The 26,705-nt window shown below is 47.7% G+C and overlaps 1 protein-coding gene across 5 annotated transcripts in view; it reads left to right on the top strand.

Annotated features, from left to right (window-relative positions):
- Window positions 1-26,705, top strand: part of RIN2 (Ras and Rab interactor 2) — a 248,243-nt gene that overhangs the window by 49,868 nt on the left and 171,670 nt on the right. The window contains exon 3 of one of the 5 annotated variants that reach the window (XM_029066566.2): window positions 26,042-26,103. The exons of the other annotated variants lie outside the window; for them this stretch is intronic. The gene's annotated coding sequence lies outside the window, so the exon portion shown is untranslated. The remainder of the gene's footprint in view (window positions 1-26,041; window positions 26,104-26,705) is intronic. 5 annotated transcript variants of the gene reach the window in all.

The following is a 26,705-nucleotide window of genomic DNA, read 5'->3' as shown; positions in this document are numbered from 1 at the left end:
GTCTCATTCACTCCACACATCCAATCCGTCACCAAAACCTACCGGTCTCACCTTCACAACATCGTCAAGATCCACCCTTTCTTCTCCATCCAAATGACTATCGTGCAGGTACAAGCTCTCATCATATCCCAACTGGATTATTGTGTCATCCTCCTCTCCGATCTCCCTTCCTCCAGTCTCTCCCCGCTTCAGTCTATACTTCACTCTGCTGCCCGGATCAGCTTTCTACAGAAACACTCTGGAGATTGTCACTCCCCTTCTCAAAAATCTCCAGTGGTTGCCTGTCAACCTTCGCGTGAAGCAAAAACTCCTCACTTCTGGCTTCCAAGCTGTCCATCCCCTTGCCCCCTCCTACCTCACCTCTCTCCTCTCCTCCAGCCCAGCCCACGCACTCCGCTTCTCTGCCGCCGCTAACCTCCTCAGTGGGCCTTGTTCTCGTCTGTCCCGCCGTCGACCCCGGCCCGCATCTTACTTCTGGCCTGGACTGCCCCCCCTCCTCACGTCTGCCAAACTAACTCTCTTTCCCTCTTCAAAGCCCTACTGAGGGCTCACCTCTGCCAGGAGGCTTCCCAGATTGAGCCCCCCTTTTTCTCTGCTCCTCCTCCCCTGCACTTCGCCCCTAGTCCCTCCCTCTGCTCTACCCCCTTCCCCTCCCCACAGCACTTGTGTATATTTGTACATGTTTATTACTCTATTAATTGATGTGTATATATTTATAAAGCAGCATGGCATAGTGAGAAACAGCAAAGCATAGTGGATAGAGAACAAGCTCACCTCCTCCAGGAGGCCTTCCCAGACTGAGCCCTCCCTTTCCCTCTGCTCCTCCTCCCTTCCTCACTCCCCCTACTCCCTCCCTCTGCTCTTCCCCCTTCCCCTCCCCACAGCACTTGTGCCTATTTGTATATATTATTTATTATTCTATTTTGTTAATGATGTGCATGATTCTATTTATCTTGATGATATCTATGCCAGACTACTTGTTTCGTTTTGCTGTCTCCCCCTTTTAGACTGTGAGCCCGTTATTGGGCAGGGATTGTCGTATCTGTTCCCGAATTGTCCATTCCAAGCGCTTAGTACAGTGCTCTGCACATAGTAAGCACTCAGTAAATACGATTGAATGAATGAATGAACAGGCCTGACCCTACCACTTGTCTGCTGTGTGCCCTTGGGCAAGTCACTTCACCTCTCTGGGCCTTAGTTACCTCATCTGTAAAATGCGGATTGAGACTTGAGCCCCTCATGGGACAGGGACTGTGTCCAACTCCATTTTAATTTGACAAGCAGCGTGGTTCAGTGGAAAGAGCCTGGGCTTGCAAGTCAGAGGTAATGGGTTCTAATCCCAACTAAGCCACTTGTCAGCTGTGTGACTTTGGGCAAGTCACTTAACTTCTCTGGACCTCAGTTACCTCATGTGTAAAATGGGGATTAGGACTGTGAGCCCCGCGTGGGACAACCTGATTGCCTTGTAACCCTCCCCCCCAGCACTTAGAACAGGGCTTGGCACATAGTACGTGCTTAACAAATGCCATCATTATTATCGTTATTATAATTTATCTATTTTGATGGAATTGATGCCAGTCTACTTGTTTTGTTGTCTGTCTCCCCCTTCTAGACTGTGAGCCCGTTGTGGGGTAGGAATTGTTTCTATCTGTTGCCGAATTGTACTTTCCAAATGCTTAGTACAGTGCTCTGCACACAGTAAGCACTCGATAAATACAATTGAATGAATGAATGAATGAATGAATGAATGAATGAACATAGTCCCACCAGGGATTTACAGTCTAAGTAGCAGGGAGAACAGGAAATTGAATCCCCATTTTACAGATAAGGAAATTAAGGCACAAATAAGTTAAGTCACCTGCCTTACGCAGTGACACAGCAGGCAGTTGGCAGAGTCAGGATTATTCATTCATTCATTCAATCGTATTTATTGAGCGCTTACTGTGTGCAGAGCACTGTACTGAGCGCTTGGAATATACAATTCGGCAACAGATAGAGACGATCCCTGCCCAATGACGGGCTCACAGTCTAATCGGGGATAATAACGTTGGTATCTGTTAAGCGCTTACTGTGTGCAGAACACTGTTCTAAGCACTGGGGGAGATACAGGGTCATCAGGTTGTCCCACGTGAGGCTCACAGTTAATCCCCATTTTCCAGATGAGGTCACCGAGGCCCAGAGAAGTGAAGTGACTTGCTCACAGTCACACAGCTGCCAAGTGGCAGAGCCGGAATTTGAACCCATGACCTCTGACTCCCAAGCCCGGGCTCTTCCCACTGAGCCACGGGTTCTCTGACTCCCAAGCCCTTGATTTTTCCAGTAGCCCATACTGCTTCTTCTTCTCTAAGTCTATTTACCACGTTCAATTCTGGTCCCTTTTGATTCTCTATCTACACCCGCTCCCTTGGAGAACTCATTTACTCCCAAGACGTCAACTATCACCTCTATGCGGATGATACTCAACTCTCCATCTCCAGCCCTGATCTCCCTCCCTCTCTGCAGGCTCGCATCTCCTCTTACCTTTAAAACATCTCTACTTGGATGTCCTCCCGAAACCTCAAGCTTAACGTGTCCAAAACAGAACACCTCATCTTTCCACTCAAATCCTGTCTTCCCCGTGCCTTTTCCATCAATGTTTACGGCACCACCATCCTTTCTGTCTCACAAGCCCGTAACCTTGGCGTTATCCTTAATTTCCTTCCCTCATTCAACCCACATATTCAATCCAACCCTAAATCCTGTCCGTTCCACCTTCACAACATCGGTAAAATCCACTGCCAAACTGCTACCGTGTTAATCCGTGCACTTACCTTATTCGGCCTTGATGACTGTATCAGCCTCCTTGCTGACCTCCCTGCCTCCTGTCTTTCCCCACTCCAGTCCATACTTCACTCTGTTACCTAGCTCATTTTCCTACAGAAATGTTCACACCGTGAATGAATAAAGGGGGCAAATCCAAAAACAAGAGCGACGCAGAAGGGAGTGGGAGAAGAAAAATGAGGGCTTAGTCTGGGAAGGCCTCTTGGAGGAGGTGTGCCTTCAATAAGGCTTTGAAGGGGGGGCGGGTGATTGCTGCATATGAAAGTAGGAGGGCATTTCAGGTCAGCGGCAGGACGTGGCGACAGGTCGACAGTGAGACAGTTGAGATTGATGCACAGTGAGTAGGTTGGCATTAGATGAGCGAAGCATAAAGGCTGAGTTGTAGTAAGAGAGCAGTGCGGTAAAGTAGGAAAGGGTAAATTGATCGAGTGCTTTAGAACTGATGGTAAGGATTTTCCGCGATGTTCTGGTCTCCCCGGTCAATCAATCAATCACTGAGCCCTTGTGAGCGGAACACTGTTCTAAACACTGTGTGAGCCTGGTTCTGAGTCTGCCTGCAGAACAGTCCCCAGGGCCCTTTTGCATTATCCAGCACTATCATTCGGTCAATCAGTGGTATTTATTGAGGGCTTACTGCGTGCAGAGCATTGTTCTAAGTGCTCGGGAGAGTGCAAGACAAGAGAATTAGCAGACACATTCACTGCCCATAATGAACTTACAGTCTAGAAGGGGAGACAGACATTAATATTAATCAATCAGTCTATTTAATAATAATAATAATGTTGGTATTTGTTAAGCGCTTACTATGTGCACAGCACTGTTCTAGGCGCTGGGGTAGATACAGGGGAATCAGGTTGTCCCACGTGAGGCTCACAGTCTTCATCCCCATTTTCCAGATGAGGGAACTGAGGCACAGAGAGGTTGTGACTTGCCCACAGTCACACAGCTGACAAGTGTCAGAGCCGGGATTTGAACCCATGACTTCTGACTCCCAAGCCCGGGCTCTTTCCACTGAGCCATGACCGGGCACTCACTGTGTGCAGAGCACTGTAGTAAGCACTTGAGTGAACACAGTATGAAAATAAAACGGACACATTCCCTGCCCACAGTGAGCTTAACGGCCTAGAGAGGGAAACAGACATTAATATAAATAAATAAATTATGGGTATATACATCCCAGCCGTGTGACTCTGGGCAAGTCACTTCACTTCTCTGGGCCTCAGTGACCTCATCTGTAAAATGGGGAGTAACTGTGAGCCTCACGAGAGACAACCTGATGACCCTGTATCTACCCCGGCGCTTAGAACAGTGCTCTGCACATAGTAAGCGCTTAACAAATACGAACATTATTATAAGCGCTGTGAGAGTGTGAAGGGGCATGAATAAAGGGAGCAAGTCAGGGTGACACAGAAGGGAGTGGAAGAAAAGGAAAAGAGGGCTTAGTCAGGGAAGGCCTTTTGGAGACGATGGGCCTTCAGTAAGGCTTTGAAGGGGGTAGAGTAATTGTCTGTTGGATATGAAGAGGGAGGGGGTTGCCTGGCACAGGCAACAGGCGGGACGTGGGTAAGCGGTCAGCAACGAGAAAGATGAGATGAAAGTACAGTGAAAAGGTTGGCATTAGAGGAGCAAAGTGTGCGGGCCGGCTTGTAGTAGGAGAATAGCGAGGAGAAATGGTAGGGGCTTAAGGTGATTAAGTGCTTTGAAGTTGATGGTAAAGAATTTCTGTTTAATGTGAAAATGGATGGCAACCACTGGAGGTTCTTGAGGCATGGGGAAAATTGACTTTATCTTTTTGTAGAAAAATGATCCGGGCAGCAGATTGAAGCATGGACTGGAGAGGGGAGAAATGGGGGCAGATCGGCAAGGAGGCTGATACAGTAATCAAGACAGGATAGGATAAGTGATGGGATTAACATGGGAGCGGTTTGGATGGAGAGGAGAGTAAGGATTTTAGTGATGTTAGTTTACTGTTGTGCAGATTGAATCGACAGGATTTGGTGATAGATTATGTGGCTTGAAATCATTCATTCAAGAGTATTTATTGAGCGCTTACTATGTGCAGAGCACTGTACTAAGCGCTTGGAATGTACAAATCGGCAACAGATAGAGACAGTCCCTGCCCTCTGATGGGCTTACGGTGTTATCGGGGGAGACGGACAGACAAGAACAATGGCAATAAATAGAGTCGAGGGGAAGAACATCTCATTAAAACAATAGCAAATAAATAGAATCAGGGTGATGTACATCTCATTAAACAAAATAAATAGGGTGATGAAGATATATAGAGTTGAGCGAGGAGTCAAGGACAACACCAAGGTTACGGCCTTGGGAGCCAGGAAGGATGGTGGTCGTGTCTACGGGTGATGGAAAAGTCAGGGGAAGGACAGGGTTTGGTGGGAAGATAAGGAGCTCTGTTTTGGACATGTTAAGTTTGAGGTGACGGGAGGACATCCAAGTACAGGTGTCTTGAAGGCGGGAGGAATAAATAATATGAATAAATATCAGACACACTCTCTACCCTCAATGAGTTTACAGTCTAGAGGGGCAGACAGACATTCATGTAAACAAATGAAGATACGACTGCATTCCAGAGCTCCGTTTGTTTGTCATCTCGTCTGGCCTTTTGAAACGAGTCTGGCCCTTAATCGATGGTGGTGGAGCCTCTCTCGGAGCTGGGCGTTGGGCCTGTGAGGGATCCACGTTGGGTGACACAACAGCCCTGGTCACCTTTAGTTTGACCTGGAGCCTGATAACGCACCGCCCGCCTCACTCTTTTTGACAGCCTCCCAAAGGATGGGCTGGCCTTCTCGATTCGGTCTTCTACTGCCTTCTACTTCCTCGAGAAGCCGCGCGGCGTAGCGGAAAGAGCCCAGGCCTTGGAGTCAGAGGATCCGCGTTCTAATCTCGGCTCCACCTGATCTGTGACCTTGGGCAAGTCACCTCATTTCTCTGTGCCTCTGTTCCCTCATCTGGAAAATGGGGTTTCAATACCTGCTCTCCCTCCTACTTAGACTGGGAGACTCACATGGGACCTGACTATCTTGTATCTACCTGTCCTTTAGAACAGTGCTTGGTGCATAGTCAATACATAACAAATACCACAATTATTCATTCATTCGATTCAATCAAATTTATTGAGCCCTTATCACTATTCCTTAGCGATCATTGCATCCTAGATGGGTCCCTGACCATATATAAATAATGCTAGGGTCATTCATTCACTCACTCGTATTTATTGAACACTTACTGTGTGCAAAACACTGTACTTAGCGCTTGGGAGAGTACGGTACAACTCTTCTGTTCTCCATTTACACTCACTCCCTCGGTGAACTCATCCGCTCTCACGGCTCCGACTACCATCTCTACGCAGATGACACGCAGATCTACATCTCCGCCCCCGTCCTCTCCCCCTCCCTTCGGGCTCGCATCTCCTCCCGCCTCCGGGACGTCTCCACCCGGATGTCGGCCCGCCGCCTAAAACTCAACATGAGCGAGACCGAGCTCCTCATCTTCCCTCCCGAACCCGGTCCTCTCCCAGACTTCCCTATCACCGTGGATGGCACGACCATCCTTCCCGTCTCTCGGGCCCGCGATCTCGGTGTCATCCTTGACTCGTCTCTCCCGTTCACCCCACGCATCCGATCCGTCACCGAGACCTGCCGGTCTCACCTTTACAATATCGCCAAGATCCGCCCTTTCCTCTCCACCCAGACGGCTACCTTACCGCTACGGGCTCTCGTTATATCCCGGCTAGACTACCGTGTCGGCCTTCTCTCTGACCTCCCTTCCTCCTCCCTCTCCCCGCTCCGGTCTATTCTTCACTCCGCCGCCCGGCTCATCTTCCCGCAGAAACGATCTGGGCACGTCACTCCCCTTCTTAAACAACTCCGGTGGTTGCCTGTCGACCTCCGCTCCAAACAAAAACTCCTCACTCTAGGCTTCGAGGTTCTACGTCACCTCGCCCCTTCCTACCTCTCCTCCATTCTCTCTTTCCACAGCCCACCCCGCACGCTCCGCTCCTCCGCCGCCCACCTCCTCGCCGTCCCCCGGTCTCGCCCGTCCCGCCGTCGACCCCCGGGCCGCGTCCTCCCGCGGTCCCGGGACGCCCTCCCTCCTCACCTCCGCCAAACTGATTCTCTTCCCCTCTTCGAAACCCTACTTAAAACTCACCTCCTCCGAGAGGCCTTCCCGGACTGAGCTCCCCTTCTCCCTCTACTCCCTCTGCCACCCCCCTTCACCTCTCCGCAGCTAAACCCTCTTTTCCCCCTTTCCCTCCGCTCCTCCACCTCTCCCTTCCCATCTCCACGGCACTGTACTCATCCGCTCGACTGTATATATTTCCATCGCCCTATTTATTTTGTTAATGAATCGTACATCGCCTCGATTCTATCTAGTCGCCATCGGTTTTTACGAGACGTCCTTCCCCTCGACTCTATTTATCGCCGTCGTTCTCGTCCGTCCGTCTCCCCCGATTAGACCGTGAGCCCGTCAGACGGCAGGGACCGTCTCTATCTGTTGCCGACTTGTTCATCCCAAGCGCTTAGTACAGTGCTCTGCACATAGTAAGCGCTCAATAAATACTATTGAAGGAATGAATGATCGGATGCATTTCCTGCCCACGACAAGCTCACAGCCTAGAGGTCCACTGAGACACATTTAGAATTGAACCACTGGTTTGAAGATTTACAATAAAAGATTTCCCTTGTTTTATTTACACTTTTTTCTTTATGAGAAAAGGCCGTGAAAAGTTAATCTGGGTAAAATAGTCATTCATTCATGCATTCAATCGTATTTATTGAGCCGTCTACTGTGTGCAGAGCACTGTACAAAGTAATGATATTTATTGGGAACCGACGGGGATCCGTGTATCGTCCTAAGTGCTTGGAAGTACAGAATACGTACAAGGTACGTTCCTTGCTGCCCACAAGGAGTTCACACTAACAGAGTAATGCAGACATTCATATAAATCTGAAGTTTGCGACAGATAATAATAATAATTATAACATTTGTCATCGTATTGATTGTTTACTGTGTGCAAAAAGCTTGGGACAGTACAATATAGCATCAGATATATTCCCAACCCACAACGAGCTCATAGTCTAGAGGGGATTGTGCTAGGCTGGGGGCTTTAGCGGGGGGTTTTGGTCTTAGTTCGAGCCACCGGGGTCGGGTACTCTCCATTCCCGAGGGTTTGGCCTCAGGGGAGGAGAGTTTCAGGCTGGTAGGATTTTTCCGGGGAGGAGGCCCGGACATGATGTCAGTCAGTCCCGGACATCGGCCTCCAGATTACTAACCCTGTGGGAAACCCTTCCCTCTCCCTCCTTTCATTCATTCATTCAGTCATATTTATTGAGCGCTTACTGTGTGCAGAACACTGCAAACCCCTTGGGAGAGTACAGCATAACAATTAACAAACACATTCCCTACCCACATCGAGTTTGCAGTCTCGAGGGGCCCCACTAGCTGTACTCTTTTGGGGGGCTTTTTGGTGTTTCTTACACACTTACTATGTGTCGAGCACCCTTCTAAGCACTCGGGTGGGTAAAAATCAATCAGGTCGGGCACAGTCGCCGTCCCCCGTGGGGCGTACAGTCAAAGCTGGAGGGCGAACGGAACTCGGCATTCCTCTGCCGCATCTCCAGATAGCCGCGGGCTTCGGTGGCCGACCGCTCCGGGGCCAAGATGTAAGTACCCCGTCCTGTCCGAGCTCACGGTCAGGGCAGTCAGGGCAGGGTGGGGTGTAACTGGGGACGCTTTGAGGTTCTTTCCCTTAGTCACCCAGCTAGCCAGCTCCGAGATCCAGAGACCTCGCTTCCCAGCCTGGTTTCTGTTCCCGAGCCGGGAAGATCTCATGCCCCGCTCCTGCTCCCTCAGGAAGAAAGCTGGCCCTCAGCTTTCACCGGCTCCCGCTGCTGCCCGTTGCACAAGGTGGTCGGAATGGACCACGAGCCTCGGATGGGGCCCCATCCACGATTGAATCCGGCCCGACTCCGAACCGGCTGCTTCCTTCCCCCGACAGTCGGGGATTTAGAGGATTTAGAGAAGCAGCGTGGCTTAGTGGAAAGAGCCCGGGCTTGGGAATCACAGGTTGTGGGTTCTAATTCTGGCTCTGCCACTTGTGGGCAAGTCACTTCACTTCTCTGGGCCTCAGTTACCTCATCTGGAAAATGGAGTTAAGGCTGTGAGCCCCACGTGGGACAACCTGATAACCTTGTATCCACCCCAGCACTTAGAACAGTGCGTGGCACATAGTAAGCGCTTAACAAATACCATCATTATTATCAGAATTATCACTATTATTATTTAGAGAACAGCAGAGGGTTGGGGTTTTGAGTGCATCTGTGCTCCCTAAGTGGAAGTGACCTGTATTCTTCCCCTTTCTCTCACTATTATTACTGTTATTATGATTACTGTATTTAAGCCCCTCTTATATGCCAAGCACCGTTCTAAGCACTGGGGTGGATTCAAGTTAATCAGTCTGGACACAGTCCTTGTCTCACATGGGGCTTACAGGCTAAGTAGGAGGGAGAGTAGGTATCTTTCTTTGCCTCCCTCCTTCTCCTTTCTCCCTAATCCTCGACCTATCTTTTCTTTTTATTATTTTTTAGTGGTATTAAGTGCTTCCTCTCTGCCAGGCACTGTAATGAGAACTGGGGTAGACGAGGATAATAAGGTTGGACACAGTCCCTGTCCTATTCATTCATTCATTCATTCAATAGTATTGATTGAGCGCTTACTATGTGCAGAGCACTGTACTAAGCGCTTGGAATGTACAAGTCGGCAACAGATAGAGGCAGTCCTTGCCCTTTGACGGGCTTACGGTCTAATCGGGGGAGACGGGCAGACATGAACAATGGCAATAAATAGAGTGAAGGGGAAGAACATCTCATAAAAACAACGGCAAATAAATAGAATCAGGGTGATGTACATCTCATTAAACAAAATAAATAGGGTGATGAAGATATATAGAGTGGAGCGGCCGAGGGGGTGGGACGGGAGAGGGGGAGGAGAGGGAAAGGGGGGAGAAGAGGGTTTAGTTGCGGAGAGGTGAAGGGGGGGGGTAGAGGGAGCAGAGGGAATAAAAGGGGGGAGCTCAGTCTGGGAAGGCCTCTTGGAGGAGGTGAGCTTTAAGTAGGGATTTGAAGAGGAGAAGGGAATCAGATTGTCGGAGGTGAGGAGGGAGGCCGTCCCGGGACCGCGGGAGGACGCGGCCCGGGGGTTGACGGCGGGACGGGCGAGACCGAGGGAAGGCGAGGAGGTGGGCGGCGGAGGAGCGGAGCGTGCGGGGTGGGCGGTGGAAAGAGAGAAGGGAGGAGAGGTAGGAAGGGGCGAGGGGATGGACAGCCGAAGCCTACAGGGAAGCAGCGTGGCTCAGTGGAAAGAGCCCGGGCTTGAGAGTCAGAGGTCGTGGGTTCTAATCCCCACTCCGCCACTCGTCAGCTGTGTGACTTTGGGCAAGTCGCTTAACTTCTCTGGGCCTCAGTTACCTCATCTGTAAAATGGGGATGAAGACTGTGAGCCCCATGAGGGACAACCTGATCACCTTGTATCCCCCCAGCGCTTAGAACAGTGCTTTGCACATAGTAAGCGCTTAACAAATACCAGCATTATTATTATTACATGGGGCTCACACTCTGAAAATTAGCTTGTATCTACCTCAGACTTGATCCCCATTTTACAGATGAGATCATTGGGGCACAGAGAAGTGAAGCGACATGCCCAAGGTCACTCAGCAGAAAAGTGGTGAAGTCGGGATTAGAACCCATGTCCCCTGACTCCCAGGCCCGAGCTCTTTCCACTAGGCCACACTACTTGATTGAGACTGTCAGGCCTCCATGGGAAAGGGACTGTGTCCAACCCAATTTGTTTGTATCCACCCCAGGGCTTAGTACAGTGCCTGGCACACAGTAAGCACTTAGCAAATACCACGATTATTATTGTTATTTTCAAGCTCTTTCTCTTCTCAGTCTCTTCTCCTCTGCCTCCTTATTTCTCCTCTGAGCCCCCTCCCCAGCTCACCCTAGGCCCACAAAAATGGGCAACCCTTGAAGCACAACTTTCAGTGTCTTCCTGTTTCTTTTCCTCCTTCCTCTGCTGCACCGACCCCCACTGCCGTCATTACAGGCGAAGAGCACAGGCCTAGAATTCAGAAGGTCATGGGTGCTAATCCCGGCTCCGCCACTTGTCCGCTGTGTGACCTTAGGCAAGTCACTTCTCTGGGCCTCAGTTACCTCATCTGTAAAATGGGGATTAAGACGGAGAGCCCCACGGGGAACAGGGACTCTGCCCAACTCGATTTGCTTGTATCCACCCCAGCGCCTAGTACAGTGCCTGGCACAAAGTAAGCGCTCAACAAATTCCATCATTTTCCTGGAGTTTCCAGTCGGCCTCCCTGATGTAATTCCAGTTGCACCGAAAGATTCCAGAAGAGTGGGTGTAAGGCCCCATCTCCATCTTCCCCCTCCTCTTTAGTAGCTTTAAGAAATGACCCCAAATCATCACTGCCAGATGGGTTCTCACAGGGTTTATATTCTTCTGTGGCTTTCGCTGGCACTCACAGGGAGTTCAGATGGGAAAGGGCAGGGAAAAGGAGGGAAGAGGGCAAGCTTTTCACACTTAGGGGAATTTGCAGCCTGGACTCTAGAGGCCTCTTTCCAGGCTTAGAAGCAGCGTAGTAGTTCAAAGTGGTTACCTCATGGTAAATCGACCGGTCTGTGGTCTTGGCGATGCACAGCGGTTCTGAAGGAATCTGCGCCTTGTTAAAGGCTTGACTGCAATCCCGATTTCTTCTTATTCTACGAAGTAGTCAGGGGGAAGAGAGGGAGATGCTCGATTTGCTAGAGGCCTCCATGTCTTCTCGGTTTTTCCCTGCAAGCTCAGGTCACACTCCCCCAGATGCGGTCGCATGTCTCTGGGCCCACAGGGAGCTGCAGTTTGGCCGTTTGCCTCTCTCCTCCTGGGGCCTGCTTCAGTGGGGAAACGTTTACCGTGCACAGGGCACTGCGCGAAGCACTTGAGAGGGTACAGCCAGGTGTCTGCTCTGTGACCTTGGGCAAGTCACTAGACTTCTCTGGGCATCAGTTACCTCATTTGAAACTGGTGATTGAATCCTACCTTTTCCCCTACTTAGCCTGTGAGCCTTATGGGGGACAGGGACTGTGACCAGCCAGATAGCTTGAATCTATCCCGGTGCCCAAATCAGTGCTTTACACATAATAGACGCTTAACAAGTACTGTTATTGTTCTTACAATGCATCAGAGTTGGTAGTCACCTTCCCGGCTCATAACAAGTTTAGAATCTACTGGGGAGGGGGGGCAGAGGGACATTATATTAAACATCTCCAGCCCTGATCTCTCTCTCTCTCTCTCTAGTCTCACATCTCCTCCTGCCTTCAAGACATCTCTATTTGGATGTCCTCCCGTCACCTCAAACTTAACATGTCCAAAACAGAGCTCCTTATCTTCCCACCCAAACCGTCTCCTCCCCTGATTTTCCCATCGCAGTAGATGACACCACCATCCTTACCGTCTCACAAGCCCGTAACCTCAGTGTTATTCTTGACTCCTCTCTCTCATTCAACCCCCATATTCAATCCATCACTAAATCCTGTCGGTCCCTTGCTAAATCGCTAAAATCCTCCCTTTCCCCTCCATCCAAACAGCTTCTACGTTAATGCGATCAGTCATCCTATCCCGCCTGGATTACAGCATCAGCCTCCTTGCCGGCCTCCCAGTCTCCTGTCTCTCCCCACTCCAGTCCATACTTCACTCTGCTGCCCGGATCATTTATCTACAGAGACATGTCACCCCACGCCTCAGAAAACTCCGGTGGTTGTCCATCCCCATGTGCATCAAACAAAAGCTCCTCACCATTGGCTTTAAAGCACTCCATCACCTTTCCCCTCCTATCTCCTACCTCCTTCGCTGAGAAACAGTGTCAGTGGAAAGAGCGCGGGCTTGGGAGTCAGAGGTTGTGGGTTCTAATCCCTCCTCCACCACTTGACTGCTGTGTGACTTTGGGCAAATCACTCAACTTCATTCAATCGTATTTATTGAGCGCTTACTGTGTGCAGAGCACTGTACTAAGTACTTGGAATGTACAGTTCGGCAGCAGATACAGACAATACCTGCCCAACAGTGGGTTGACAGTCTAAAAGGGGGAGACAGACAACAAAACAAAACAAGAAGTCAGGCATCAGTACCATCCAGATAAATAGAATCATAGATATATGCATATTATTAATAAGATAGAGTAATAAATAATATATGCAAATAGGCACAAGTGCTATGGGGAGGGTATAGGGATAGAGCAGAGGGAGGGAGTAGGGGGAATGGGGAGGGGAAGAGGAGTGGAGGAAAGGGGGGGGCTCAGTCTGGAATGGCCTCCTGGAGGAGGTGAGCTCTCAGTAGGATTTTGGAGAGGGGAAGAGAGTTAATTTGGCAGATGTGAGGAGGGAGGGCATTCTAGGTCAGAGGTAGGACGTCAGCCAGGGGTCATCGGTGGGACAGGCGAGAACGAGGTACCGTGAGGAGGTTGGCTGCAGAGGAGCAGAGTGTGTGGGGTGAACAGTAGAAGGAGAGAAGGGAGGTGAGGTAGAAAGGGGCATGGGGATGGAGAGCTTTGAAGCCAAGAGTGAGGAATTTTGTTTCATGCGAGGGTTGATAGGCAACCACTGGAGGTTTTTGAGGAGGGGAATGACATGCCCAGAGCGTTTCTGCAGGAAGATGATCTGGGCAGTGAAATGAAGAATAGACTGGAGTGGGGAGAGACAGGAGGAAGGGAGATCAGAAAGGAGGTTAATGCAATAATCCAGTTGGGATATTATGAGAGTTTGTAGCAGCAAGGTAGCAGTTTGGATGGAGAGGAAAGGGCAGCTCTTAGCGATGTTGTGAAGGTGAGACTGGCAGGTTTTGTTGGTGGATTGGATGTGTGAAGTGAATGAGAGAGCAGAGTCAAGGATGACCTCTCTGTGCCTCAGTTACCTCATCTGTAAAATGGCGATTAAGACCGTGAGCCCCATATGGGACGACCTGTTTGCCTTGTATCTCCCCAGTGCTTAGAACAGTGCTTGGCACATAGTAAGCACTTAACAAATACCATCATTATTATTATTACCTCATCTCGCTTCTCTCCTCCTACAACCCAGCCCATACACTCTACTCTTCTGTCCTAACCTTCTCACTGTGCCACGATCTCGCCTGTCTCGTCACTGACCCCTCGCCCGTGTCTTCCCTCTGTCCTGAAATACCCTCCCTCTCCCCTCTCTTCAAAGTCTTATTGAAGGCCCATCTCTTCCGAGAGGCCTTCCCAGACTAAACCCCACTTTTCCTCATCTCCCACTCCCTTCTGCATCGCCCTGACTTGCTCCCTTTGCTCTTCCCCACTTCCAGCCCCACAGCACTTGTGTGCTTATCTGTAATTGTATTTATTTATCTTGATGTCTGTCTCCTCCCCTCTAGATTATAAACTCATTTTGGGCAGAGATTGTGACTGTTTATTGTTGTACTGTACTCTCGCAAGTGCTTAGGTCAGTGCTCTGCACACAGTAAGCTCTCAATAAATATGATTGAACGAATAAACAATTTGTAGATATGTCCAGAAGTGCTGGGGGCCTGAGGCTGTGGCAAATATCAAATGCTCAGAGGTCACAGATCCAAGTGCTTAGACAATGCAGAAAAGGGGAGGAAGTTGGGGATGGCAGGGCTTAATCGGGGAAGGCCTCCTGGAAGAGATGTGACCTTAATAAAATTTTAAAGGTCGGAAAGGGTGGTGGTCTGGCTTTATAAAGGGGGGGTGGGGAAGTGTTCCAGGCCAGACCCACACAGGGGGCCCTGTGCTCTTTCATTCCCTAACACCATAGTAGCCCCCGGGGAGCTTCATCAATAATATTTACTTAATATTTCCTGAGCAACTACTGCATGCTGAGCACTACAGAGATAAAAGACAGTCCCTCCCTGGTTTACAAGCTAACGGGTCTCAGGAATCTAGAAGATCTAAGGGATAATCATAAATGTGGTATTTGTTAAGTCTTTCCTACAGTCAAGGTCCACAGTTTAATCTGTTCTGACACAGTCCCCGGCCCACAGTCTAAGTAGGAGGGAGAACACTCATGGAATCTTCTTTGTGTCATTTCGCCTATCTAGAATTTATTGAAGGTCTGCCTCCTCCCTCCCCCTCGTACCCCCACTCTGTTAACTCCTTGGGGCAAGGGATGTTGTATTATATTCATTCAGTCGTATTTATTGAGCGCTTACTGTGTGCAAAGCACTGTACTAAGCGCTTGGAAAGTACAATTCAGCGACAGATAGAGACAATCCCTGCCTACAACGGGCGCACGGTCTCGAAGGGGGCAGACATATATCAAAACAAGTAAACAGGCATCAATAACATCAACATAAATAAATAGAATTAGAGATATATATGCATCATTAATAAAATAAATAGAATAATAAATATGTACAAATATACACAAGTGCTGTGGGACGGGGAAGGTGGTAGAGCAGAGGGAGGAAGTGGGGCGATGGGGAGGCAAGGAGCAACAGAGAAAGGGGGGCTCAGTCTGGGAAGGCCTCCTGGAGGAGGTGAGCTCTCAGTAGGGCTTTGAAAAGGGGAAGAAAGTTTGGCGGAGGTGAGGAGGGAGGGCATTCCGGGACGGCGGGAGGACGTGGGCCGGGGGTCGACGGCGGGATAGGCGTGAACGGGGGACGGTGAGGAGGTGAGCGGCAGAGGAACGGAGCGTGCGGGGTGGCCGGTAGAAGGAGAGAAGGGAGGTGAGGTAGGAGGGGGCGAGGTGATGGAGAGCTCTGAAATCAACAGTGAGGAGTTTTTGCTTGATAAGGAGTTTTTGCTCCCAAGCATCTAGCACAGTGCTTGGTACATGGTAAATGGTCAGTAATTACCACTGAATGATTGATTGATGAGGAAACTGAGACAACAAAATTAATAATAATAATGATAATGATGGAATTTGTTAAGGGCTTACTATGTGTCAAGCACTGTTCTAAGCGCTGGGTTAGATACAAGCTAATCGGGTTGGGCAAAGTCCCCATCCCACTTGGAGCTCACAGTCTTAATCCCCATTTTACAGAAGAGGTAACTGAGGCGCAGAAAGTGAATTGACTTGCCCAAGATCACACAGCAGATAAATGGCAGAGCCAGGATTAGAACCCAGGTCCTTCTAACTCCCAAGCCCATGCTCTATCCACTAGACCACAGAATGAAGTGACTTGCCCAAGATCATTCAACAGGCAGGTGACAGAACCAGGAATAGAAGTCCTCTGACTCCCAGGCCCTGCTCTTTCCACTGGGCTAACTCTTTATTCTTGTTGTATTGTAGTCTCCCTATTATTGTTGTGTTGTAGTCTCCCAAGCGCCTAGTACAGTGCTCTGCACACAGTAAGCTCCCAATAACTACGATGGACTGTCTGACTGACTGGATAGGGCCAGGGAACCGTGGCTCAGTGGAAAGAGCCCGGGCTTGGAAGACAGAGGTCATGGGTTCTAAGCCCGGCTCCGCCACTTGTCACCTGTGTGACTGTGGGCAAGTCACTTCACTTCTCTGAGCCTCAGTTACCTCCTCTGTAAAATGGGGATTAAGACTGTGAGCCCCATGTGGGACCACCTGATGACCCTGTATCTCCCCCAGCGCTTAGAACAGTGCCCTGCACACAGTAAGCGCTTAACAAATACCAACATTATTATTATTATTATTACCTCCTTGATCTTCCTCGTTCATCTACATTTAGACTTGAGCTAAAACCAGTGACCTGTGGGCAGATACCTTTCTGTCGGTCGGAGACTTGCCGTGGAGCTTGCCCTCTGAATAGAGAAGCCGGCCAGTTTAGTTGGGGATTACTCATTTAATTAATCCATTTAAGGAGGTTCGATTTGAGTATTAATTTAATACATTGAGTGCCTGGTGGGAGAGTATTAAACCAAGATTTGACAATCCTGACCCTCAGGACAACTCCCTTCAGAACCACACCTCTGGATTTCTTGAATTTCAAGTAATGAATAGCCCAGCTTTGCAAATCTAATCTTCCTCACGCATGCCGATCAAGGCTAAAGATTTGATGCAGACAAATCTGAAGTGCAGTCAAGCATTCACCCATCTGGAATAACGGTGCTTCTGAGCTAAATGCGTGTCTAGGAGGTTTTTTCGGCCTGATTTTAAAAGCAGAGGATTTTGGTTATATTTTTCTGAGGGATCTGAACTGAACTGTAAAACCGTTTGGGACCAAGCGCTTAATACAGTGTTCTGCACATAGTAAGCATTCAATAAATACTCCGGATGATATTGTGTTTGGAATATGCATTTATTTTATTTTTTGTTACCAGTCAAGCAATGTTCTTTATTGAGCCCCTCCTGAGTGCAAAGCATGGGGAAAAGCACAATGGAAGCCAGAGTTTCCTGCCCACAAGATGTTTGCAAAGTAATGGAGTGGCACGGGGCTTCTCATGCGGACTATTAGTTGTATGAAACATATCTTTCTCCTCTTCAACATTGGCGTCTGAGCGATCTTCAACCACATGACAAGGGTCCAGATAAAATGTACTGCTGGGCTGTCACGGACGAAATGTTCAAGAAATTCTCTGTCGACGACACTCCTCTGGAAGTCAGAAGGTCATGGGTTCTAATTCCGGCTCTGCCGCGCGTCTGCTCCGTGACCTTGGGCAAGTCACGTAACTTCTCTGGGCCTCAATCCCTCATCTGTAAAATGGGGATTGAGACTGTGAGCCCCACGTGGGAAAGGGATTGTGCCCAACCTGATTAACTTGTATCTACCTAGCACTTAGAACATTGCTTTGCACATAGTAAGCATTTAAGTACCATTATTATCATTATTATTATTATTATTATCAAAGCAGTCCATTGGCAGCTTTGTCTTAGAACCAAAGGACACCTGTATGAAGACTTGTCTTCTATTCTAAACAATCCCCTTTGCCCAGCCTAAAACAGTATTAATTCTCACCAACCCAGAAGGAAAATCAAAGACCCTCCAGACCTGTAGAAAGTCAACTATTAAATCCATATAATAATAATGATAATATTGGTATTTGTTAAGCGCCTACTATGTGCCGAGCACTGTTCTAAGCGCTGGGGTAGACACAGGGGAATCGGGTTGTCCCACGTGGGGCTCACAGTCTTAATCCCCATTTTACAGATGAAGTAACTGAGGCACCGAGAAGTTAAGTGACTTGCCCAAAGTCACACAGCCGACAAGTGGCCGAGCCGGGATTCGAACCCATGACCTCTGACTCCAAAGCCCGTGCTCTTTCCACTGAGCCACGCTGCTTCTCTTGCACCAACGATGGAATTCAGTTCATCGATCGATGGTATTTATTGATTGCCTTATTAAGCACTTGGGAAAGTACAATAAATAAAGTTGGTAGGTACAGTCTCTGCCCACAAGGAGCTTACAGGCTGCAATGGGAAAGAGACATTAAAATAAATTACAGGTAAGGGAATTAGTAGAGTATAAGGATGTGAAGCAGAGAAGCAGCTAGGAGTAGTCGATAGAGCACGGGCCTGGGAGTCAGGAGGTCATGGGTTCTAGTCCTGGCTCCACCACTTGTCTGCCGTGTGACCTTGGACAAGTCACTTCTTTGCTGTGTGCCTCACCTCATCTGTGAAATGGGGATTGAGACTGTGAGCCCCACGTGGGACGGGGACTGTGTCCAACCCGATTTGCTTGTGTCCGCCCCAGTGCCTGGCACCTAGCAAGTGCTTAACAAATACCATTAATTAATTCATTCATTCAATAGGATTTATTGAGTGCTTACACTGTGCAGAGCACTGTACTAAGCGCTTGGAACGTACAAATCGGTAACAGATAGAGACAGCCCCTGCCCTTTGACGGGCTTACGGTTTAATCGGGGGAGACGGACGGACAAGAACAATAGCAATAAATAGAATCAAGGGGATATAAATAGAATCAGGGGGATAAATAGAATCAAGGGGATAAATAGAATCAAGGAGATAATATTGTTATTGTAAGAACTGTGGGAATTTGGTGAGCATCCGAGTGCTCAAGGACTACACAGTGGATGGATAGGAGAAAGTAAGGCTTAATCAGGGAAGGCCTCTTGCAGTTGATATGGTTTTAGGAGGGTTTTGAAGGAGGAAAGAGTTGTGGATATGTAGGGGGAGGGAGTTGTTTTTTAAAGGATATTTGTTAGGCAATTAGTATGTGCCAAGCACTATACTAAACACTGGGATAGCTGCAGCATGGTTAGAGCACAGGCCCGAGAGTCAGAAGGACCTGGGTTCTAATCCCCTCTCCGCCACTTGTCTGCCGTGTGACCTTGCGCAGGTCACTTCACTTTTCTGGACCTCAGTTATCTCATCTGTAAAATGGGGATTAATACTGTGAGCCCCATGTGGGATAGGGACGGTGTCCAACCTGATTAATAATAATAATAATAATTGTGGTATTTGCTCAGCGCTTACTACGTGCCAAGCACCGTTCTAAATGCTGAGCACTGTTCTAAGCGCTGAAAAATGAAATCCCTGCATTGGCCGAGAAACGAACCCGCCTCAATTTGCTTCAGATTTTGAAGCAAATATCCATTCATGCGTTCATTCCGTGGCTCAGTGGGAAGAGCACGGGCTTGGGAGTCAGAGGTCATGGGTTCGAATTCTGACTCGGCCAATGGTCAGCTGTGTAACTGTGGGCAAGTCACTTCACTTCCCTGTGCCTCAGTTACCTCATCTGTAAAATGAGGATTAACTGTGAACCCCACGGGGGACCACCTGATGACCCTGTATCCACCCCAGTGCTTAGAACAGTGCTCTGCACATAGTAAGCGCTTAACATTCGGGGGTGTCGATGGGAAGCAGTGCGGCCTAATGAAAAGAGCACGGACCTAAGAGTCAGAGGACCTGAGTTCTAATCCCATTTTTGCCAGTTCTCCGCTGTGTGACCTTAGGCAATTCACTGAACTTCTGGGTCTCAGTTTGCTCCTCTGTAAAATGGGGATTCAATCCCTGTTCTCCCTCCCACTTAGACTGTGAATCCCATCTGGAACAGGGACTATGTCCGACCTGTTTACCTTGTTTCTACCCCAGTGCTTGGCACATAGTAAGCACTTTACAGATGCAACAGTTATTAATTATTAGAGGCTGTGTCCAACCTGATTATCTAATCTATCCCAGGGTTTAGTAGAGTGCTTGGCACATAGAGTTTAACAAATGACATCATCTATGGAGTGCTTACTGTGTGCTAAGTACTGTGGAAGAATAATACGATAAAGGATGAAGAAAGCCCGGTCTTTGGCCCTCAAGGGACTTCACAGTCTAATGAGGGAGGTTGGCGTGGGTAAATGAGGAAAGTTTGAATACACAAAGACACAAAAAGTGAGGAAAGGGAAATGACTGACACAATAAAAAAGCAAGAACAAGGAGCTGTTTTAAGGGCCCTGACGCCTGAGCCAGGGCTCTGAGGGTCCAATAAATCCCCAGAGCAGCAACCAAACCCTTCCTAATGTTCTCTAATTTGCGTAGGCGTCCTGCTACTGCTGGCTGCGGAGCCCCTTTGTATGGTATTTGTTAAGTGCTTACTCAGTGTCAAATGTGCTCTAAGTGCTGGGGGAGGTACAAACTAATTAGAGCAGACGTAATAATCACGGTGTTTGTTAAGCGCTTACTACTGGGTAAAGCACTGTTCTAAGCCCTGGGGTTGATACAGACCAATCAGGTTGTCCCACGGGGGGGGGCTCACAGTCTTCATCCCCGTTTTACAGATGAGGGAACGGAGGCCCAGAGAAGTGAAGCCACTTGCCCAAGGTCACTCAGCAGACAAGTGGTGGAGCCTGGATTAGAACCCATACCCTTCTGACTCCATGCTCTAGCCACTACGCCACGCATTAGCCGACCACCGTATTCATTCATTCAGTCGTATTTGTTGAGCACCTACTGTGTGCAGAGCACTGTACTAAGCGCTTAGAAATGACAATTCGGCAACAGATAGAAACGATCCCTGCCCAACAACAGGCTCACAGTCTAAAAGGGGGAGGCAGACAACAAAACAAAACAAGTAGGCATTAATAGCATCAAAATAGATAAATAGATATATACACATCTTTAATAAAATAAACGGAATGATCAATATGTACAAGTATACACAAGTGCTGTGGGGCGGAGAAGGGGGTAGAGCAGAGGGAGGGAGTCGGGGCGATGGGGAGGGGAGGAGGAGCGGAGGAAAAGGGGGGCTCAGTCTGGGAAGGCCCAAATCTACATGTGGAACCTTGAGCAGGTATCAAGGGACAGGCAGAACTGTCTACCTCTGGAAAGACTATTTTAATAATAATACGTATTATTATCGTTATTATTATTGTACTTGTTAAGCACTTACTATGTGCCAGGCACTGTACTAAGCTCTGGGGGTTAGTTTGGACACTGTCCCTATCCTATGTGGGGCTCACAATCTCAAATCCCCATTTTAGAGATGAGGTAACTTGAGGCCCAGGGAAATAAAGTGATTTGCCCAAGGTCACACTGCAGACAAGTGGCGCAGCTGGATTAGAACCCATGACCTTTTTAGTCCCCGGCCTGGGCTCGCTCCACTACACCATGCTGCTTATTTGGAGAACCTTTCATGAAGTATTATCCACTGTACGAAGCTAAAAATAATATAATTTGCTCCCTCACCTAATAAGCCAAAATAATAGTCCACTTATTTTTAAATTTAAATAATAAATTTAAATAATAGTAAATTTAGAACCACCAAAAATTTCGTTTGAATCCATTGCCAATGATTTGTTGTTTAGTGCTTTGGTGATTTACATAGGAAAGTGTGGAAACAATAAAAGTCCGCTTTTGTTAGGGGAAAAAGTCTTTTTTTCTTTCTGTAGTTGAAAAAGCAGAAGTTAAATGGGAAAAAAAAACTCTAGCATTTTTTGTTTTGTGAGTTTGACTATTTACTCTCTGTCGATGTGATTCATAACCCTTTTCCTGATACTAAACCTGCTGATTCATCACCCGTGCACAGCAAATAGGCTTTAAAACATGGATTTCATCATGCAGAAGTGTGTTTCAAAACAGAGGACTCAGAAAAGTCAGCGGCAGTTTGACAAACGTTTTGAATGTTTAATGAAAGCAAAGTGAATATTCGCCAAAGCTCGCTTTAAATCCTTGAGAAAAGTAGTAAAACCCCGACTTTCCAGTCTTACTATTTGGGATCCTCTATTCATTTTCACGGCGTGAAGGGAACATCACTTTGGGATTGAAGAGTTTAAAATTTCCTTTAGTTTGGAGCCATTTCAACAGTTCTCGTAACTCCCCAGTGAAAACCATCAGGCAGCAAGATTGGCTCTGGTTCTGAAGCCACTGACCCTGGAGACCAGTAGAAAGCTAGAAGTGGACAGTGTGGATTAACACTCTGGGCAAAATGCAGCAGCGGGGTTCAGTGGAAAGAGCACGGGCTTGGGAGTCAGAGGTGGTGGGTTCGAATGCCGGCTCTGCCATCTGTCAGCTGGGTGACTGTGGGCAAATCACTTCACTTCTCTGTGCCTCAGTTACCTCATCTGTAAATGGGGATGAAGACTGTGAGCCTCATGTGGTTCAACCTGATGACCCTGTATCTCCCCCAGCGCTTAGAACAGTGCTCTGCATGTAGTAGGCGCTTAACAAATACCAACATTATTATTATTATTATTATTAAAATGTGTTGCCTATTTAGACCTTGATTTTCCTAAAGAGAAAACTCTGGCTTTGATGGAATAAAAAGAAAAACAAAAAAGGAATTTCTGTCCAATTTTCTTTGGTTTGGTCTAGAAAATCTCAGTGCCTATATTCAGGTAAAACTCAAGTTGCTCTTATCTACTGATGAATTGGTCCAGAAAGAGGTAAATTACATTTGCCAAACTTTGGGAAGACTTGTGCCATCTCAGAGCACAACAAAAGTCAGTCGGAATGAGGCTAATCGACCAGTGGTATTTATTGAGCGCTTACTATATGGTAGGTACTGTACTAAGCACTCGGGAGAATATAGTACAGCGAGGCCTAGTGACAAGAGCATGGGCTTGGGAGTCAGAGGATGTGGGTTCTAATCCCGGATCCCCCATTTGTCTGCCATGTGACCCTGGGCAGGTCACTTAACTCCTCTGTGCCTCAGTTACCTCATCAGTAAAATGGGAATTAAGATTGTGAGCCCCATGTGAGACGGGGTCTTTGTCCAAACCGACTACCTTGTATCTACCCCACACTTAGAACAGTGCTTGGCATAGAGTAAGCACTTAACAAATGCCATAATTATTATTATTATCAACCGTGCTCTTTAGAAGATTCTTGGAAAATAAACTTTTGGACCGTATTAAGGATCTTCAGATCAGGGAGTTCCATATACGTATATGTTTTAGGAAGCTGCAAAGACTGTCAAATGGGGATTAACTGTGAGCCTCACGTGGGACAACCTGATTACCCTGTATCTACCCCAGCGCTTAGAACAGTGCTCTGCACGTAGTAAGCGCTTAACAAGTACCAACATTATTATTTCAGGAACTTCACTGTCCAGTGGTTCTCAGAGAGAAACGCCTCCAAACTCAAATAATTTCAGAAGTCAGTTTCACTCTTAGCGGGCAACACTCAACTGAATCCAGCACAGTTCGTACACTGACCTGGGGTTTTGCTGTTTGTGTAAAAATTCTCACAGGTATCAATCAGTTAATAGTATTTATTGACCCCTTATTATGTGCAGAGCACTGTACTAAGCGCTTGGTAGAGTACAATGCAACAGAGTTCATAGACACGTTTAATAATAACTGTGGTATTTGTTAAGTGCTTACTATGTGCCAGGCACTGTACTAGAGAAGCAGTGTGGCTCAGTGGAAAGAGCCTGGGCTTGGGAGTCAGAGTTCACGGGTTCGAATCCCGGCTCTGTCACTTGTCAGCTGTGTGACTATTGGCAAATCACTTAACTTCTCTGTGCCTGTTACCGCATCTGTAAAATGGGGATTAAGACTGTGAGCCTCACGTGGGACAAACTGATTACCCTGTATCTACCCCAGTGTTTAGAACAGTGCTCTGCATATAGTAAGTGCTTAACAAATACCACCATTGTTGTTGTTACTGAGCGCTGGGATGGATACAAGCAAATTAGGTTGGACACAGTCCCCGTCCTAAGTGGGCTCACAGTTGTAATTCCCACTTTTACAGATGAGGCAACTGAGGCACAGAGAAGTGACCTGCCCCAAGGTTACACAGCAGATGTGGCAGAGACAGGATTAGAACCCGCATCCTTTTGACTCCCAGGCCTGGTCTGTAGCTCTAGTTTTCTACTTTTCATTATCATTTTAGCCCTTTCTTGGCCACTGGTCTTGAAGACGTTTCCTGAGCAGCCTTTATTACTTAGTACGTTGTTTTTCTCCTCTCTCACTTCCCTTCACCCTCTCCAGAATTCACTCTGTACCTAAAACCGTCCTCCCAGGTAACTCATGTCCAGCTAAACAGTCAAGACAGTGAGCTCCACGTCGGTTTCAATGATTCCAATGTTTGGATTGAGTAATTTCTCTAATTATATTAGTGTGAGCTCACTGTGGGCAGGGACTGTGTCTGTTTATTATTATTATTATTATATTGTGCTCTCCCAAGTGCTTAGTACAGTGCACTGCACACAGGAAGCGCTCAATAAGTGCGACTGAATGAATGAATTGAATGAGCGAGTGAGATCAGAGGAGCGGCCGCCGCAGAGGAAGGTGTGTGGAGCTCAGGTGGCATGGACCAACCCGTCGCCCTGTACGTCCAATATCCGATCCCTTTCATCCCCAGAAGAAGCGTGGCCTAGTCAAAAGAGAAGGAGCCTGAGAGTCGGAGGACCTGAGTTCTAATTCCGATTCCCCCACTTGGCCTTCTCTGTGACCGTGGGCAAGTCCCTTAACTTCCCAGTGCTTCACTGTCTTCATCTAGAAAGCAGGGACTAAGTTCCACTGTCTTTTGTTTAGAATGTGAGCCCCACGTTAGACTGTGTCCGACCTGATTATGTTATATCCACCCCAATGCTTAGGAAAGTCTTGGCACATTGTAAATGTTTGGCAAGTATTATTATTATTAGCACTAATTTCCCATGGTTTTGCCTGTGCCTCAGGGAGTTCAAGGGTTTTGTTTCCTGGCCCCTGCACAGCTTAAGCAAGCAGTAGGATTTGTTGATTGAGAGCCCTGGGATGCACCCACTTCTTGCACCTTTGGAGGTCCATGGAGAGATGCAAGAGCCCAGTGTGGGGAGAGGGGTGGGGGGAGAGAAAGAGAGAAAGAAAGCATGAGAGAGAGAAAGAGAAAGTATGAGAAAGAAAAAGCGTGAGAGAGAAATGAGACAGAAAAGAGAGGGAGAAAGAGTAGAGCGAGAGAAGAGAGGGAGAAAGATAAGATATATATATATATATATATATATATATATATATATATATACAGTAAGCGCTCAATAAACATGATTGATAAACATATGTGTGTGTATAATGTTGGTATTTGTTAAGCGCTTACTATGTGCCAAGCACTGTTCTAAGCGCTGGGGTAGATACAAGGTAATCAGGTTGTCCCACGTAGGGCTCACAGTCTTCATCCCCATTTTAAAGATGAGGGAACTGGGGCACCGAGAAGTTCAGTGACTTGCCCAAGGTCACACAACTGACAAGCGGCGGAGCCGGGATTCGAACCCATGACCCCTGACTCCCAATCCCGGGCTCTTTCCACTGAGCCACACTGCTTCTCTATTTCTCTATGTAGATATGTGTATATATACATATACATTTATAATATAAATATATATTTTTATGTATCCAGGCACTAGAAACTTGGCAAGTAGCCCAGGAAAGGAACAAAGAATCTCAGAGAGTCAGACTTCCCTTGTTTCATTCATTTCATTTAATTGTATTTATTGAGTGCCTACTGTGTGCAGAGCACTGTACTAAGCGCTTGGGAAAGTAAAATACAACAATAAACAGACTCCAGATACCAACGCCCATGCCTGTTCAAGTTGAAACCAGCTCGTGCTCTAAACTGATTGTTGGGTATATGCCTTCTAAACCATCGCACAGCACGGTTTCTATCCCCTCAGTCATTTCTTTCACCGGATTTGAAAATACTGGGGTGTTAGGGAGGCGGCCCTAGGAGCAAAATAGAATGACAGCAAAATCGAAGTGGCTCTGCCCAAGACAAGGCAAAGGTTGGAAAGTGCTCCGAGGATCTCTTTCTCAGTAAATCATTACCCGATTTCACGTCCTAAACAGAAACTAACGAACCCGCAGTAAGACGAACTCGGGCCCCGGGGAAACGAGTGCCACCATGTCAGGTAAGAACTTGAAATTGCAATCTTAAAAAATTGGAACGGATTTCATATTGGAAACTGGGTGAAGGAAAGAGAGCACGAGACAGGTGAGTCCTAGCCACTCTGGGGCAGACGGGAATCGTTTTTGTTTCTAATGAGTATCAGGAATGTCGCTTGCGTTCTTTCCTCTGGGAACCTTTTTCCGAGTTTTGTCCCTGAAACTTTGCAAGTTCCTCTTGTTGCAATTTCAGTTTGAGGTCTCTAGCTCGGCCCGCTGTGGATGTGAAGGACTCTAGTCAATTTTTGTCCTCAATATTACTTTCCCTATACCTGAGGGTCAAATTAGATTCTGTTCTCTTTTTTTGTTCTTTTTTTATGGTATTTGTTAAGTGCTTAATTTGGGTCAAATGCTGCTTCTACGCTGCTGGGATAGATACAAGTTTATCCGGTCGGATACAATCCCTGTCCCACATGAGGCTCACAATCTAGACTGTAGGCCCCCCCCAGACTGTAAACTCACTGTGGGCAGGGAATATGTCTGCTTATTGTTGTATTGTACTCTCCAAAGCGCTTAGTACAGTGCTCTGCACACAGTAAGTTCTCAATAAATATGATTGAATGAATGA

This window comes from Ornithorhynchus anatinus, chromosome 1 (genome assembly GCF_004115215.2).
Source record: "Ornithorhynchus anatinus isolate Pmale09 chromosome 1, mOrnAna1.pri.v4, whole genome shotgun sequence".
NCBI classification, from domain to species: domain Eukaryota; kingdom Metazoa; phylum Chordata; class Mammalia; order Monotremata; family Ornithorhynchidae; genus Ornithorhynchus; species Ornithorhynchus anatinus.
This window is presented reverse-complemented; position numbering and strand designations above follow the sequence as displayed.